Genomic DNA, 15,625 nt, shown 5'->3' with positions numbered 1-15,625 from the left:
GTGGGGGGCCAACCATATCATTAAGCACCCAGAAGATGCTGGCTGAGGCCTTGATGATGCACAGGCACTTAGGTTTCTTGACCTTGAGTCTTGTCAATCTCAGAGGACCTCAGAGCCCTGTGGAGAAGAAATGTCTGGAGATGTCTCAGTTTGAGTCTCTGAAAACTATGTAAATATATTGTGTATAGTTCATTTTAAATTTTCTTTCAGATTTATTCTAACATTTCATTGTGAGTCCAAATAAGCTCATCATGGAGATTTTAGGAAACAGAGAAAAACAAATTAGAAAACAAGCCCCTCATATCCCCCAGAATAACTACTAAGAACGTCTGACTGTACTAGATTGTCCCCCCCCAATACCTACTAAGAACGTCTGGATGTACTAGATTGCCCCACATCTATTGTTATTTCATACGATGGGGATAACACTTTGCACACAAGCGTAAGTGTTGTATCCTTTTTTTTCTGACCCCAATTTAGCTTACAAAGCGGCTTCCGTGTTATGGTAAAGCACTCCTGTGAATTACTTTTAGAGACTGCACATCCCACAATTGCTTCCCCAGCCTTCAGTTGTGGGGCAGGTTGGTTGTTTCTGCCTGCTTACTATTGTATGCCTTGATGTTCCATGCAACCTTATGCACGGACGTTCAGTGATGGCATCACTACACCAACTTTTAAGATACTTGATCTAAATTGCCCAATAAGGATGGTGATTTTATTGGAGAACTGGCAGTTTAGGATAAGAGAAGTACCTGTCTCTTCTCGAATGGTTTCCTTGGTGACAACAAGTTAAGCTGAAGACCTTGCATGGGCCCTTATGCACTACTGCTTCGCACAGAACAGTTGTGGCATGTTAGTATCAGTTGAAATGATTGGCTAAAGGTGAGTGGAGGGGAGAACTGCAGAGCAGCAGGAAAGGGTGAGAAGACGGGATGCCTGAGGAAGATGCCAGTGGGAGCCCCGCCTCCCTTGCCCTGCAGCAATTTTCTGTTTAAAGTCTCCATGGGCACTTAAGGGGTCTGAAGGAACAGTGGGGTCTCAAAGCCAGCAAAATGGAGTGTCAAGATGCAGAGATAATATCTGAAATATAGTACAGAGCAGGACAAGGCAGAACCGGGCTGGACTTTCTGGCTAATGGCCCGTCTCATGGGTGGACTCTAGGTGGCACTGTGGCTGCAAAAGTTTTGGGTTGAGGTGTTTGGGCAAAGCTACTGTGAACTTGAGAGAGAAAGAAATAAAGAGAAGAAGAGAATGGGGTTTAGCAGAAGAAGGAGAGGGAGAAGGAAAGAAGGGGGAGAGGGAAGGAGGCCACAGGCTGTGCTTGTTCCGGGAGAGGTGAACTAGACTGAGGTCACATTTATCCATCCATTCACTCACTCAGTGAGTGTTTACTGAGTCCCACCTGTCATGGTGTGGTGCAGATAAAGTGGTGGGCTGAGCATCTGCATCCCCGAAAGCATGTGGTGTGTGGGAAACAAGAATGGCCAACATTAGCTGACCCCTGCGTGAGTAAGCACTGGTGTGCTTGAGACAAGAAGCCTGGGATGAAGAAGTTGAGCTAGTCTGGGTGAGAGCGTAGCTGAGTATAGTGGAGGTGAGGGTTGAAGTGGATGGGAGTGAGTAGGAAGAGAGAGAGAGATGAAGGAGGAAGCCTAGCTACAAATGAGGCTTGTGCTGAGAGGAACCAGCTGGACACGTGGCAGAACAGCCCTTCACTCAGACCAGAGATTTTGGCCTTTGTCCTGAGAGTATGGAAAGTTGTCGAGGGCTTTATGCAAGGTGGGAGCTGAGTACAGAGTTGTTCATGGGGAAGACCACTTGGTCTAAGGATGGAAATGGCCTAGGGCCTAACCAGCGAGGAGACTGCACAGTTATTTCAGTCAAGGGACTATGCAACTGGACAGGACAGGGGAGCCCCAAGCAGAGGAAGGAAGTGAACAGATCACAGCTTGTGACCGAGAGCTCTTCCTGTGGGTGGGCACCTGACACTGGCTCCTGGAAGGATTGATATTGGTGTCATTATGGGGGGCAGTAGCCTTTGGACAATGATCAGGATTGGGCGAGGAGACCAGTCACTTGACTTTTGACACCTTTGTAGGGACAGCCATATTCTTGACCCATTATGCCTTCCTTGACTTAGGAGCAGACAAGGCCATGCAAAGAAGCGGCCTCTGCTCAGCAGGTGTGGCCATTACACTGGATTATTCTCAGCCTGCCTGATACAGGATGCTGTGTCCACTCTGTGGAGAGCATGTTGAGGTCAGAGACCGTTAGCCTAGTGGCACTTTCCTCAAGCTGGGACTTAGCTCTGGTGGCTATGGGTCTGTGGCTGGAATTCAGAAAGATTATGTTTGATATTTTGACCCAAATGCTTACCAGGGTGCAGTTCCCTAGGACTTGTATTTCCCCAGGGTGAGTTTTATAAAGCAGGCTTGTTGCCAGATACCCAAGCAGTTTTCAAATCTGGATTCACTGGGGCTAAAGCGGAGATGTTTCTCTCCCTTTGTAGGATCCATAACGCCTTTCCTTGTGTGGTCCTAGAAGGAAGAGAAGAAAGTAGTATATTGCTTTAGAGTCTTCTAAGTGCAGATACTGAGCAGGTCTGGGGCTTGGAGGAGAGGGCCTGGCCCAGAGAAATCACCGTGAGTCACCAGTAACAAATGTGGAGTAGGAAAGACAGCACTTGTGGAGCTTAGTGTTTTGGGGGGGGGGCAGATGAAGGTGTTCTCATGAAGTAAACTGAACAAAAAGGAAGGGGTGAACTGAGGATGAGGTGGAGCCTCAGAAACCTGTAAGAGGTGAGGGCTTCGGGGGGAGTGGCTAGCACATGATTTTTTCTGTTAGATTAAGTGACGGGGTGGGGGGTGGGGGGGTGGCTCCTGGTGACTTTAGCAAGCTGAATTAGGAAGGGTGATGGAGGCTGCATGAGCCAGCTTTTAGTGGGAGAGTACAAGTGCTCAGGGGGTGGGACTGAGGGGTTCAGGAGAGACAACTGCTTTGAGATTTTTTTTGGGGGGGGAAATACCTGCCTTCTATTCATTTCAGCTGCCCGTAGTTTCATTCTCCTATGTTTGGGGAACTCCCTACTTTGGAGAAATACTTCAAGTATTTCTGGGAAGCAGGCCTACATCACACACAGTATAAAGCAGGTACCAAGGCCTTGTCTTCATCTCTGCACTTAGAGCTGTGAAGAGCCCAGGGAAGAGCTCCAGTGTCAGCCCAGACTGGAACACTGGGTCTTGTGAAGCAGGAGAGGAAAGACCTGGGGGAATAGTGATGATGGCTGAGGAAGGGGTCCAGGCTAGCAAGGCCACAAGGCTGGGGAATGACAGTGGGCGAAAGGGATGGAGAGTGTTGCCATGACACCAAGAGAAGTGACACGGACACTGAAAGACCTAATCTAGGGTCTCTGTTCTGCTGGCAATTTTGTAAGCAAGGCAATCTACCCACCTACCTATCACCTGGGTGCACCTCTAATGTTGTGCCTTGAATGTGGTGCCATCCAATGAGTTTTGAGAAATGACCACAGCAATGGGCTCCCTTTTCCAATCAGCTGGTGTGTGCCCATCAGTCCTAGAAAGTTACTTTGAACCTCTTTGTAGCCAGTTTCTCTCCAAACCCCAAGCCCCAGGGAGTTCCTTGCTAGATAGATGTTATCTGTTAGTTTCCCTGTTTGAGGGTTTTATACAAACTCAGTGTATTATATCTGACTTCTTTCCCTCCGTTTGGAGCTATGATATTCCACATGGAAATGGCTGTTCCCTGCAGAAAGTGTATTGGGCTTACTGTAGCAATTCGGTCCCTCTTTGAGGCACACTCAATATATTTTACAACACATTTCTCTACTCACTATGAGATAAAGTCATGACCAGTGTTTGGCTCCTCTGACCAAGGCAGCTTTAAGCATTTTTGTGCAGAACTCTCTGTGATGTGTTTCAGCATCATCGGTTTTTGTTTTTGTTCAAATCATAGCAAAGGGACCTCACAGCAACAGAGGGAGAAAAGGGAGAATTGACGGTGGCTGGGAGGTCCGGGAAAGGATTTATTTTTAAGGTGTAAAAGGCTTAGGCTTTTCCTAGACATTGCTGCCCATGATCTGCTTGGCAGGGATCAGTTAAGGAAAGGGAAAACGGATAATGTGAAGTCGGCAAAGGAGTGAGGGGAGAGAGTCCTCACTCACCTGGAAGGGATATGTGGTAGGGGAGGCAGAAGCAGAGGGTGTGTGTGTGTGTGTGTGTGTGTGTGTGTGTGTGTGTGTGTGTGTGTGTGTGTAGAGGAGCGTGGAGGTTTTCATGGGAGGGTTTCTTCTTTTACTGTGAAGTAGGAGGCAAGATTGCAAACCAGACTGAGAGAGGAGGCCCGGAGTCAGAGCCCGTGGAGAGGAATAAGGTATACAGTTGACACTGTAAGGAGGGCAAGAAGACAGACTAGAAGGAGGAAGTGGGGCTGCTGGCCACTGAAGTCCAGCTGAGGCTAAGGTCTGAGAGGTCCCATCAGGAGCCCAGTGCTCAGAGGCAGGCCTGAGGAGGGCACGGAGGATGACGACTTTCTGAAGAGACTGGCAGATTCAATGACAACCCTGCAGAGCCCCCGCGGCAGGTTAGGTATCTGCCGAGTGAATAAGTGAGTGTGGAGAGGGCACATGACTTCAAGTCCAAGTGCTCTTTCTGGGACTGCAAGATCATTATGGACGGAATGGCCAGAGGTGTGCCCTCTGATCCTGCCCCCACCTCAGACTCATGGTGTAAGCCAGGGGAGCGGCGGCTCTTTCCATTGATCTTTGCTCAGTCGAATGACTTGATCTTCTCAGGTGATTTTTGTGAACCTAAAGGACTTTGTGTTTTGGTGATTGCTAAAGAAAGTCCCCACCCCCTCAGCCTGCCGGAGAAAGAGCATACAGCAACCAAATCAGCCACTCTGCATTGTGGACACACTGGGACTCTGCAGAATCTACACTGTAGCAGCTAAGCTGGTGGAGGGGTAGCCACTGGCAACCTGTGAGCAGAGAAATGCTTGTAATGGAAGCTACTACAATGTGGGTGGTTTGTTACACAGTATAAATGATACAGGACAGGCCCCCTCTGTCAAGTGCAGCTGTGGTCACCAACACTGGCTCCAGTCTAAGGAGTTTGGTTTAGCAGAGGTACAGCTAGCATCCTGTGACATTCATTCATTCATTCATTCATTTATTTATTTATAATAAACAATGTTTAAAAATCATGTTCCAATTCTAAAATTCACATCAAAATCTAAGAGGCAAATGGAAAGTTCACATAGCTTCTTGGGGAGGCAAATGTGGCTGAAGAGACTCTCTGAATCTCTCTCTCTCTCTCTCTCTCTCTCTCTCTCTCTCTCTCTCTCTCTCTCTCTCTCTCTGTGTGTGTGTGTGTGTGTGTGTGTGTGTGTGTGTGTGAGAGAGAGAGAGAGAGAGAGAGAGAGAGAGAGAGAGAGAGAGAGAGAGAGAACCAAGCTGCAAGCTGTGAGGGGCCTTTGCTGAAGGATACCTAATTAAGCATTACACTTGATTGCCAGCAGTTGGCTTTAGGCTTAACTTGAATCCCTAGCCTAGAGATGACGTACCTGAGTGACTTGACCATGCGATTACTTTTCTCTCCATGGGTAATAATGAGGCTGGTGAGGACATGTCATTTAGTGGTCTGCACAGCTTTCAAGCAAGCATGAGATCTGATATGGGCTTCAGTGCCTGGGTGGACCTCTGGCTGAGTGAGCAAAGCATGACCAATGGCTTTACCTTTGTGACCAGCTTCCTGGTGACAATGCACCTTCCTGGAGCTGCATGAATGATTGCTTTTAGCCTGAATGATCGAATTTAGTCAAGTGCAAAAATACCTGATTTTCCTTTTTCTTTATCTCCTTGAGTAAACTCCATCCTAAGTCCTAACTGGCTGCAGGAGCAGAGCTGCTTCTTAGAGAACTCCAAAGAAGACACTGGTCACAGTTTCTGACCTTAGGGACCAGCTGTGTTTTTCATACCCTTGGCACTGAGGGGCATTTGATATTGAAAGAAGGCACTAAAGAAGTGAGGGTAGGGAGGCTGAGGGCGAAAGCATGGCACAACGTCCTGGGCCAGGTAGAAGGAGAAGACTGTTGTCCTATGTGCGAGTAGGAGGAGGAGCCATGAGAGTAGGAAGGGTCCTCTCCTGACTGATGCGAGCGTGTGTGTGTGTGAGAGTGCTTAGTGTGTCCGGGACCAGGGGCCTGGGGTGGGGCAGAGCTGAGGAAACTCAAACTAAAGGGCTCAGTGAAATAGTATGCAGACTTTTCCTTGTGAATGGGGCCCACAGTAGTGAGAAAGAACTATAAACAGAGTGGCAGCCGAACCAGGCGGGAAGGGGCTGTCAGGGCTGAGGAAGCACAAGATGGGAGGAGTATGTGTCCCGGTAAAACCAGCCGCCTCCTGAGTTCCTGTCTGTCAGCTGAGTGCCTTCATCTCTCAGGGATGACGCAGCTGCTGCAGTGTCTTTGTTGGAAGGCCCTTCCCTGATTGCACTCCTATACGGCACTGTAGTTCTCCAGGCTGCTGCGGGTGCTTTGCAAGCTGAACGTTTGCTTCCGGCAGTGCTTTTCCAACCTCTGTGCCTACGGTCTGTGCAGGACGTGGATACGACCAATCTTGGGTTAGGCTGGTCCAGGTAGGTTGGCAGACATGGCATGCACGCCCTTCGGGCAGTCAGACAACTTGAGAAAAGCGACCTGCCTTCCTGGGTAGCTCAGGCCTCCTCCTCCTCCTCCTCCTCCTGCCCGCCCCCACCTTTACTTTCACTGTCCAGCCTTTGTGCTTTGGACTTCCTTCTGTGATTCTGTCCTCATGGAGTGATGCAGTACACTACGTCCAGCCTAAGGCTTTGAGGGAGGGCCATAGAATGGAGCACACAGCAGGAAGCCCCACACATAGGCATAGGCCCCACTTTCCCCTGCTTGGTCCCATCCCATCTCCCTGTTTAGTGAAGCGCTGCTCTCTGCTCCATCACTAGCTTGCATGTCAGTTCCTTTCCCTTCAGTTTCCTGTAAGTTTTTCTGCCTGCAAATCACCACCCTCAGCAACCCACTCACAGCTGTGAAGCTGTACAGTATGTTATATTTGTGAGTGGCCCCGTGCTGTTTGAGTCCAGTGAGAAGCTGGCTCTGGAAGCAGGTGGATGCCTCATCTCAGAGCCAAGCATGGTAGTCTCAATGAGTCCTCCAAGACCCTTTGTCAAAGGATGGGATGGCCTTGTCCCACTCTGTGACAGGAAGAGAATAGAGAAACTGTGTCCTGGGGAACATCTAGACGGAAAAGCATTTCCAACAGAGGTTACTGTTTATCCCATGATATAAAAAGAAAGAAATAGAAATGTAGCCATGGGAAACTCATCTGTGGAGAGCAGCTCAACTGGGAACTCCAGATACCTGCCTCAACTTCCCCAGGTGTTCTCTGCTGGATGCTTATAAGCCTGAGTTGATGATGACAGACCACAGAAGCTGACTCCCCTGGGTGAGTCTCTGATCTTATGTTGTTTTGCTACCTGCCACTTCTTTCTTTCTGCTACTTGCTACTTATCCTTTCAAATCTGCTTACTATAGACTTAATACATTTACCCAAAGCCCAAAGCCTGATTATCACGCGTTATTCTCTTGACTAAATGGGACAGAAGATCCTTGAGGATCCGTGACTCACTCTCCATGTGTTTCTGTTATCTATCACGGGCTGTGCAGACAGACTCAATCTACTTTTCATGTCATTAGTATTGTCTTGGCTGGTTTCTGTGCCTATAACCCAGAGTCATGACCTATAGCCAAAGGTGGTACAGTCCACGGTCAAGAAAGCTTGCTGTTAGCTGGTGGGTCCCCCGCCCCATGGGAAGCCAGAAAGTTCTGTAGTGCAATGTTCTGGTTGCACTCTAAGGAGGGTGTTTTATTAGTCTGTGCCTCCTCAGAGCTGGTCTGGGGACTCACACAGAATACACATCTGAGATCTGTCTAGTGGATGAGTTCCTAAATGGGAGTCTTGGCTGGGCTCTGCCTATAATTATTCACACCTCATTAAAATAGAGAAGTCCAACTTCATTGCATCAGAGCTTTCAAGTGACACCACAGAGGTCTGAGAGGCAACTAAGAGTCAGATCAGGGAGGTAGGGCAGTGGAGGAGAGGCAGGAAGGGTGTCAGTCACAGGGACTGTGTGTTCTGGTGTGTGTGTGTGTGTGTGTGTGAACACCAGGCTCAAAAAGAGATTTACAATGTACTACCAAGGTGACTGTCGGTAAAAAAAAAAACCCTAATCTAGGATGAGGACAGAATCTAGGGGCAGCATATCATATGGGGTGCCAGAGATGTCTCTGAGATGCAGCTGTTGCATACAGCATGAAGAGGGCAGGAGGAATGCGGCAAATATTGGGAAGAGGATGAATACCACGCACAGAGGAGGGGAGGGCAGGGCCCCAGCACAGGAAGGTACCAGGGCCAGGAGAACATGTGATATGGTAGCATAGGTGAGCCAGGAGAAGTGGTGGACATGGATGCTGAGCTTTTGAAAGATAACAACCTCTCCCCAGATTTTAGAGCTAGGAAGTGGCCGAATGGGGATGGTGTGAAAACTTAGGCCCAGGATGCTCTTCAGTCACTTCTCATTTCTCAAAACATTAGTATCCATGTCTGAAAGTTGGGGCCAGGAGCACTGGCTCCTCAGGATCATTGGTGCAATGCAAGGGAGAATTTAAATCCAGCATCTTGGTGGGATAATGGAGGGCCTAAGATAGAAGTGTGTGTGTGTGTGTGTGTGTGTGTGTGTGTGTGTGTGTGTGTGTGTGTGTGCATTTGTTGTTCTAAGACAGAGTCTTCCTATGTTGCCCAGACTGGTCTTGAACTCAAGAAGATCCTCCTGCTTTCCCTTCCTGAGCCTGGCTGGGACTATGCACATGCAGCTCTCAATGCATGCAGTTTGGCACTGGCATTCCCCATGTGAACATGGCCTTAAGAGCTAAGTGAATGAATGAAAAATCTTGCTTTGAGCTGGAGAGAAACTGTCTCCCAGGGTCTCTTCTGAGGAACTCATTATTGAAATGAACTCCTATCAAATGCCGACTGCATTCATTCTTGACTCCAGAATCCAAAACCAGCTAAGATGTTGTCTACACCACAAAGCCTGCAGGGCATTTTGTTGTTATTGTTGTTGTTGTTTTAAAGTCACTTGGGCTGTCATTTTGGGAGTGTTTGAGTTTCTTTCATTCATGCCTTGGAATGAAAATTATATACAACTCGCTATGTAGTTAACGCAATCATAATTACGTTTAATCGGTCTGAAGTGCCACATTGCTAATTTCTGAGATGGGTTGCCCATGTCCCTTCCAAGTGACCCAAGAAGAATGATTACCCAGAATATCTGAGGGCAGAACCTCATGACAGTCTGATTTGGATCGCTCTTTCCTTCTGCTTGTGTGGCCCACTTCAGTGGCTTGGCTTTCAAATGTAACTTGCTTATTGATCTGGCTTGGTGGGGTAAAAGAGGAAATGACTCATATTTTCCCAGCCACTCCTTCAGTGAGCTACAGTCACCCCTGTAAGGCCACGCACATAGGATCCAATAGTGTTTATCCACCAGTACCAGTTATTCTAAGAGCCTCCATCGGTTGTTGTTACTGGGCAGCTGTGGGAACTTCTGAATCAGTTTTGCTCTACCTTGGCAAGACCCACAGGGACTGACTGACTCCTTTCTTCATTAGAGATGCATCATATTTGATTTTGGAGCTTCAGCTCTATCTTGTAGATACAAGGAAAAATTCCAAGCAACATTTTCTTGCATATGACATTGCTTCCTTCATCTCAAGTATTCCATTTACATCTGAAGCCTAGAGAGTGGTTAAGTCTGAAGGTTGTGGAATTTGACATTTCCTGAGTGACCACAGTCATGGAGACTTGGTTCTTCTTCTTTATAAAGCAGGGGTGAGGTCTTCACTCTCAAGGATACTGGGAAGAAGGCTTTGCTCTTTAGGTGTCACGTGACACATGTCCGTCCTTAGAAAGCCCAGGGAATAGATTTGACTGTAACTCTTATTTACAGATAAAAAAAACAAACAAAAAAACCCCCCCCCAAAACCCAAGACTCTGAGAACGTGAGTTACTGCACAGGATTGAACTCACAAAGAATAGAATGAGGGTTTGAGGCCAGGTCCATTAGAGCCTAAGTCCTGTGGTGTCCAACTCACTTTACCTCCTTACCCAGCTTGCCCCTGCGTTCAGTCTCTTTGTTCTCTCTGCCAAGAGGAAGTGTTCTTCACTCTGCGGACACAATAGGGCATCCTTTTGAATGAAGTCACTGTAAGAGTGTAATGTTAGACTCCAGCTGCTGCTCAGGCCATAGCACAAGCAGCAGCTTTCTTCTTTCACAGATACTGGCAGGCACCCTATTGAGACATTGTCCCTGGCACTGGAACTCCTAGCGAACCAGACTTCCAGGTGTGGGATCTCTCACCTGGAGAAGGGAGATGACAAGAAAGCCCCTAGCCGCAGCCATACATTCTGCTTTCCATCATGCCTTCTGCATCGGAATCATAGAGCCTGGCTGCTGGCTGGCAGCGTGAAACCATCCTCATCCTCAGAAATGTTTAAGAAGAGGCCTCCACTTCTGCTCCCCTCTGCCCCCGACCCCAGTCTTCCCTTCAGAGCTCCTGCCTGCTGTCTGTCTCTGGTGCTGGGGTCTGGACTCTCTTCAGAGCCTCAGCTAGGCTGTTATTTTCTGCCTGCCCACGGCACTAAGTACCTCTTCTAACAGACTCCATACCCCCAACAATCCATTTCAGTGTCCCTTCTGAAATCCCATCTGAGATCGTTCAAGTCACTCTTGGGAGCAGCCAAGCACTCTGATAGTGCCCCAACCCCCTCCAGTCGAAGGACATTTCCCGAGTGGCTTTCTAACAGATCCTCATGTCGTGGCGACTCCATTCACTTCCGGCCATTGTCATTTAACCTTTAGAAAGTACCTACTTGGTGTCAATTTGTCCAATATTGGATTAGCAAAAAAAAAAGAGAGAGGGTTTTTTTTTTCAATCTTAAGCGTAGAATTTATTTGGAGAGGTAAGACACGTAAAATCCTTGCCAGTAATATAGCAAGATGCATATGATTGATAGATGCCATGAGTCCAGGAAGTTAAAAGCGCTATGCTCCAGGGAGAGCTTGGTGGCTGGTTGGGTGGGGAAGGTTATAGCCTGAGAGAGGAAACCACAAAAAGCTTCCTGGGAAATATAGAATGGGATTGAGGTTTGAAGGCCAGTAGAGAGTTTGGAGAGGGGAAGGTGAGAAAGATATATGCACAGCGCTTTTGCTGCAGAGAGCTTGCAGGGGCAGAGAGGGGGCGACCCAGCGTGGGTGCATGCATTCTTCCAGGGAGTCTCCTTTATAGCGCTGAGCCTCTTTGCTCCCTGCTTGGGGATTTTTATGACCCCATCCATCTGTTTGCAGTCAGTCTCAGATCTGCTTTGAAATTCAAAAGCTGAAAGGGAAGTGTGATATTGGAGCCAGAACAGCAGGATGGGCAGATTTCTCCAGGAAGGAAGGAGTGCCTCATGGAACAAAACTCACTTACAGGCAGAACACTTCTTATGGGACGGAGTCCCCAGGCAGTAGGGACTAGGAGTGGTGGGGGTGAGCTCGGATGGAACTTCTAGTTGGGCTGAGCCAGTCAGTCCTGGGACATCAGTGTGTAGGCAAAGGTGGAGACCAAGGGGCCTTCAGCAGGATCTTTGGTGCCTGATCTGGCTCCCTCTGGTCAGTGTTTATCATTTTTCCCTGTTCTGGCAAACTGGCCTGAGCCTGCTGGGAGAGCTGGCCCAGCCTTCTTTATCTCCTGATTTCCCTGGCATATTTGCCATCCCCGCATGCCTTCGGAGCATGGGCATCACACAGAGGAAAGACTTTTTCCTTTGGTAAAAGTCAGCAGTTGATCAAATCCAAGGTCTACAGTCTGGACCTCCACGTACTGCTCATCACTTCCCAGATGAGGACCTTGGTGGAACTCTAGACATCTCTACAATGTCATCCACACAGCACAGATCCTGGGTGATTCCTTCCTACCTGCCTTCCTGTACTCCACCCACACTTCCATGGCTACCTTTCCTGCCTGCAGTTCCACATACTTCAAGCCTGATCTGTGCTCTATGATGGATGCTGACCTTGTGTCTCTGTCCAGGGATGCTTAAAGCACCTCTCATATATCTCTGGGGCTCCCTGGAGAAGATTATCAGAGTCAAACTGCCCAGGCCAGATGCTCACACAGGTGGCAGTATGCGGGTAGGATTTAACCTTTGATACAGATATTTTTTTTTTTTTTAAAGAAGAGATGATTTCAAAATCTGACAGTTGAGTTAAAAGTAGAGAGTAGAGGAAGTAGAGAAAGAATTCCAGCCCAGGGAAAGGAGACAACATTTTGCAGATATCTGCTCCAATCCTGCATTTTTTCCAGGGTAGAAACCGTGTCTCAGTCCTGATGTTATTTACGAAGTTGCTGGCAAAGCAGAGCTGGAAACATGGCTGGGAACTGAACTAGCCCCCTGGAGTCTTTGAGTCAAGTTGCAAGGCTTGTGGTAGTGCAGGGCACCTGCTTTGTCTCTTTCAAGGGCCACCAGAACACACACTGCTGTCACTTTTGCGGGTACGAAGCTCGCCAGGGTGCTGCCTTGGTTGACTGGCATCCTGGTTGTGTAAGGGCAGCCTTCATTTTTCTGGCTTCCCAGACTGAGGCTTCAGGGACATGTTCAAGGACAAACAGCCAGCAGCCACGACCGACCTTGGGACCCAGGCCAGCTGTCCTTTGTAGTGTTCCACCAATCTGCCTCCCTCTCTGGGCACAAAGTGCTGTTTTCTTTAGGGTGACCATGCAGTGACAGCCACAGGGGAACAGGACAAACACACATTGGTCCTAGGTACTAACACTTGGGAGGTCATTTCTGAAAGCTGAGATGTGCTGAGCCATGGCTGTTTCTTCAGACTTTGCACTTACGTCAGTGCAAACATTTTAGAATGTTTCTCTGTATTGAAGACATAAAACTTATGGGAAACACTAACGCAGTGACTGTAAAGCAAAACCAAACTGAATGCCTTAGCTGTAAGGAAAAAGAAAGAAAAGGAAAGTGGTTTGAAATAAACTAAAATGTGATTTGGTTTGTTAATGCCGGTGGCCAACACCACTTGTGGAGCTCACAAAGTAAACAAAGGTTTGTACCTGTCTGTCACCATTGTGACAGGTAGAATATAAGGGAAGGAGAGTCAGGGGCAGGTACAGTGGCTCTTGTATTGTCATAACCTCTGTAGGGCAGTGTTGGAAGCACTGGCATTTGTAAATGAGGCCACTCTCGGTAAAGTTTGGAACAAGGCCTCAGAACAGCCTCCTTCTAATATGGACGGGGATTATGGGATTGCATTCCTGTAAGTACCAGTGAGCTTTAAGACTTAGCAAGCACACGCTTTGTGTTTATATGAAGTGGATTTAGGGTCTATGCTAGAAAATTACTAGTGGACTTTCCTAAGAATGCTTGTCAAGGCTGGATGGTGGGGTTGGGGTGGTAGTGGTGGTGGTGGTGGTGGTGGTGGTGGTGATGGTATGGTGGTGGTGGTGGTGGTGGTGATGGTGGTGTGGTGGTGGTGGTGGTGGTGGTGGTGGTGATGGTGGTGGTGGTGGTGGTGGTGGTGGTGGTGGTGGTGGTGATGGTGGTGGTGGTGGTGGTGGTGGTGGTGATGTGGTGGTGGTGGTGGTGGTGGTGATGGTGGTGGTGGTGGTGGTGGTGGTGGTGGTGGTGATGGTGGTGGTGGTGGTGGTGGTGGTGGTGGTGGTGGTGGTGATGTGGTGGTGGTGATGTGGTGGTGATGTGGTGGTGGTGATGTGGTGGTGGTGATGTGGTGGTGGTGGTGGTGGTGGTGGTGGTGGTGGTGGTGGTGGTGATGTGGTGGTGGTGGTGGTGGTGGTGATGGTGGTGGTGGTGGTGGTGGTGGTGGTGGTGGTGATGGTGGTGGTGGTGGTGGTGGTGGTGGTGGTGGTGGTGATGTGGTGGTGATGTGGTGGTGGTGATGTGGTGGTGATGTGGTGGTGGTGATGTGGTGGTGGTGATGTGGTGGTGGTGGTGATGGTGGTGGTGGTGGTGGTGGTGATGTGGTGGTGGTGGTGATGGTGGTAGTGGTGGTGGTGGTGGTGGTGGTGGTGGTGATGGTGGTGGTGGTGGTGATGGTGGTGGTGGTGGTGATGGTGGTGGTGGTGATGTGGTGGTGGTGGTGGTGGTGGTGGTGGTGGTGGTGGTGGTGATGATGTGGTGGTGGTGGTGGTGGTGATGGTGGTGGTGGTGGTGGTGATGTGGTGGTGGTGGTGGTGGTGGTGATGGTGGTGGTGGTGGTAATGGTGGTGGTGGTGGTGATGTGGTGGTGGTGGTGGTGGTGGTGGTGGTGGTGGTGGTGGTGATGGTGGTGGTGATGGTGGTGGTGGTGGTGGTGAGTGGTGGTGGTGGTGGTGGTGGTGGTGGTGGTGGTGGTGGTGATGGTGGTGATGTGGTGGTGGTGGTGGTGGTGGTGGTGGTGGTGGTGGTGATGGTGGTGGTGGTGGTGATGTGGTGGTGGTGGTGGTGGTGGTGGTGGTGGTGATGTGGTGGTGGTGGTGGTGGTGGTGGTGGTGGTGGTGGTGGTGGTGGTGGTGATGGTGGTGGTGATGGTGGTGGTGGTGGTGGTGGTGGTGGTGGTGGTGGTGATGTGGTGGTGGTGGTGGTGGTGGTGGTGGTGGTGGTGGTGATGTGGTGGTGGTGGTGGTGGTGATGTGGTGGTGGTGGTGGTGGTGGTGGTGTGTGGTGGTGGTGGTGGTGGTGGTGGTGATGGTGGTGGTGGTGGTGGTGGTGGTGGTGGTGATGTGGTGGTGGTGGTGGTGGTGGTGGTGATGGTGGTGGTGATGTGGTGGTGGTGGTGGTGGTGGTGGTGGTGGTGGTGGTGGTGATGTGGTGGTGGTGGTGGTGGTGGTGGTGGTGGTGGTGGTGATGTGGTGGTGGTGGTGGTGATGGTGGTGGTGGTGGTGGTGGTGGTGTGGCAGTTCTTTGTAGGAGTCTCTCTATAAGTTACTAAACATCTCTGATCCACAGACACAACCTCTGTGCCCCCAACAACTGTATGTCCCAATCCCTGTACCCCCTTGGTACCTGTGGGTGGAGATATAATCCCTGAGGAAGAACACACTTAGAAGCTAGCTTACAGATAAAAATGGGTGGCTGCCTCCATTTTTTTTTGTATTGCTATTTCTTTATTTGCTTCTTTTTGGGGATATGGAACCCAGGATCTTAGACATGCTAAGTGCTTTACCACTGATCTACAACTCCAGCCACTGCTTTTCTTCCGATGCCCATAATTTAGCACTCATACTGGATGGTGCTTCATCTCAGGTTTAAAATGGATAAAATAAACATGTTTACTGTTCTAAAGACTCACTGGTCACTGAGGGAATACACATATGAATAAGGCCCAGGCATTGCCTTAAAAAAAAAATCAACATTTTAATGGGTAGATATACAGAAAACTATATCCTGAGACTGGTTGTGCAGAGCATTCTGCGACTTCAGAAGACATGCTAAGTGTGAGGGTGGGGCCAGGCAGATTGTTATGAT

The 15,625-nt window shown here is 49.2% G+C and overlaps 1 long non-coding RNA gene across 1 annotated transcript in view; it reads left to right on the top strand.

Annotated features, from left to right (window-relative positions):
* The first annotated feature begins 7,134 nt into the window (after positions 1–7,134).
* LOC311599897 overlaps positions 7,135–15,625 on the top strand; it is a 59,626-nt gene continuing 51,135 nt past the window's right edge. The window contains exon 1 of the long non-coding RNA XR_014780053.1: positions 7,135–7,495. This is a non-coding gene — a long non-coding RNA (uncharacterized lncRNA). The remainder of the gene's footprint in view (positions 7,496–15,625) is intronic.

Source organism: Acomys minous (assembly GCF_964271855.1).
Source record: "Acomys minous genome assembly, chromosome: 6".
NCBI classification, from domain to species: domain Eukaryota; kingdom Metazoa; phylum Chordata; class Mammalia; order Rodentia; family Muridae; genus Acomys; species Acomys minous.
The sequence above is the reverse complement of the archived record's forward strand: the minus strand, read 5'-3'. Positions and strand labels throughout refer to the sequence as shown.